This window comes from Ctenocephalides felis, unplaced genomic scaffold (assembly GCF_003426905.1).
Source record: "Ctenocephalides felis isolate EL2017-DRISC unplaced genomic scaffold, ASM342690v1 CF-g0.4_SCAFFOLD_01492, whole genome shotgun sequence".
Lineage (NCBI taxonomy): Eukaryota > Metazoa > Arthropoda > Insecta > Siphonaptera > Pulicidae > Ctenocephalides > Ctenocephalides felis.
The window spans coordinates 1,782,509-1,784,885 of NW_020537646.1; the positions used below are offsets into that span (position 1 = coordinate 1,782,509).

Here is a 2,377-nt window from a genome sequence, read left to right on the forward strand (position 1 = left end):
GCGTATAATATGTTTATATAGACTTTATATCAACTGCTAAAGAATTTTTTAGTATAGTTCATGTTTTTCTTTCTTAGTCGCTATCATTTAAAATAAATACGACTTTAAATTCATTTAAATGTGGGGTCGCTTCTACTCATTACAACGGTCCAGGGCAAAATAGAGTATTGTAAATATTGCTAGATTTATTAATAAAAAAAAATATGCATAAAATAGAAACAAAAATTTATCCGCCCGAACAGGGACTTGAACCCTGGACCCTTGGATTAAAAGTCCAATGCTCTACCGACTGAGCTATCCGGGCTACGAAGGACAACGTCTTATACGTGGACACAAGCGGCCTAACGTGCAAATATTAAGATTACACCTACCTTATTTCAATCCATTTAGAATTATAATATTTCTAATTATATTCACAACTATTATACTACTAATATATATATCCACAAATAAATTCTGGAGATATACGGAATTCATCTCAGATGAAATATTTATATTTAATTCTAATTAAATCTCTACATTCCCAAGTTTATTTGTACGTCCTCATACTAAAGTCTATTGTAGTTATTTATAGAATAGCAGCGCAGTCAGACAACAAAAAATATTTATTTATACAACGTTTAATAAGTAATAAATAAAGCCACAAAAATAACCTCTTTCTTCGATAAAACAACCTCAAAAATCTTCTCTATTTTACACCAACTAAGGAAGTGCAATACAAAACAGATACACAGAAAATTACTGAAAAATGCATATTTATGCACAGTTAAACAAACAAATAAATAAGTAAAAATAAATTTAGATATAGACATAAGTCCAAATGAAAATTCACATATAGAACAAACCAGGACAAATGAAACAAGGGAAAATACTATAGAGTATAGCTAGAGTAGAGCTACCAAGCTATTCAATGAGATTCTAAAAGAGATCAAGTTAATTAAAGAAGAGTATAAATTTGGAAAATATATTTAGAATGAAATATAGTTAGAATAAATGAGAAAAATGAATTTTTGAAGTATCACAAGTCACAGGTGTTCGAGGCGAATTATACTTTACAGAAATTGATGTGTCTAATGAAATATGTACATACTTATTAGGTGCAAATGATAAATGAATTCGGTGTCAATTATAAATAAATGTAAATTAATTTAATTAGATGTAAATTGAAAATGAGTGAATAATTTAAATATAGCTTGATATTATTACACAATTAAATTAGTTTTGTGGAAATTCCAAGGGGGTAAAATGTTTTGTCATAAAATTTAAATGGCTAATTTTATGTTTTCTAAATAAGCTGTTTAAAAGTTTACTTTATTATCTAAATCTCATATATATTTTATTAATCGTCTAATTTTAATTTTAACGAACGTCAAAAAACTACTCATTTTCTCAAACTTTGATGAATTTTTAAAATTAAACTACTTGTCGTAAGGCCGTAATATTTCAGTAAGTTCTATAAGACCATGATATATATCGTCAAAAAAAGTTCAATAAAAATCGGCTTCAATTTTTTTTCAAACAGTTAATTACAAGAAAACTAATCAGTATCATTCCCAACTAATATCTTTCGAACAGTTTTTGATTTCTTAAAATCGATTCGGTAGTATGAGCTTAAATGTGGACAAAAAGTTTAACACTTTTTTTCAAATTACAAAGAAACGGCTCGGCCGATCGTCGCATAAAACTGAGAAAAGATAATCCTCATCGAATACATCAAATGGCTTTTAAATTTCTGAAATTGGTACAGGCGTTTTTGAGCAAACGTCGATGAAAGTTCTAATTTTGACAAATGCCAAAAAGACCATACTAATTTTTTGCAAACTTTGACAAATTTTTAAAGCTAAACGAGTTGTCGTAGGGCCGTAATATTTTAGTATGATCTAGAAGACTATGGTATCTAGTTGTTGACGCGTATCGGGAAGTTCTGCGACTTTCCAAATAACAAAATGCTACTTTTATCAGTAAAGTTTTAATAATTGCAGATATTTAAACTATTCAATAAACTAATCATTATTGCGACATGTGAATTAGTCATACAAATCTCTGGAGCATCAGTATTAATTTGCATTGATTAGTCGTGCTCATTCGCAGTTACGCTGATCATAATAAAGAACAACCTTTATTTGCGTTAAAGAAATCGTGTGTTCGAATCACTACTTCAGCAATTTGATATTAAATTCACATTAACATCGCAGATAAAATCGCATACGAGTATCGAATATTAAAAGCCACCCATTCTGTAGAATTATGAGCAATATCACCATCCATTTAGTGCAGATTTTACATAAAGATAGAATCGTTTTGAATCGTCATGCAACTGGGGGTTCTTCTAATTCTGCTTGGCACAATGCATTGCAATATCGTATCAGACTACCAC

The 2,377-nt window shown here is 29.2% G+C and overlaps 1 non-coding gene across 1 annotated transcript; it reads right to left on the minus strand.

The window, feature by feature from the left end:
• Positions 1 to 231: 231 nt before the first annotated feature.
• Positions 232 to 304, minus strand: Trnak-uuu. Its single transcript has one exon. It is a non-coding gene; the product is annotated as a tRNA-Lys (tRNA).
• Between the last annotated feature and the right edge of the window lie 2,073 nt (positions 305 to 2,377).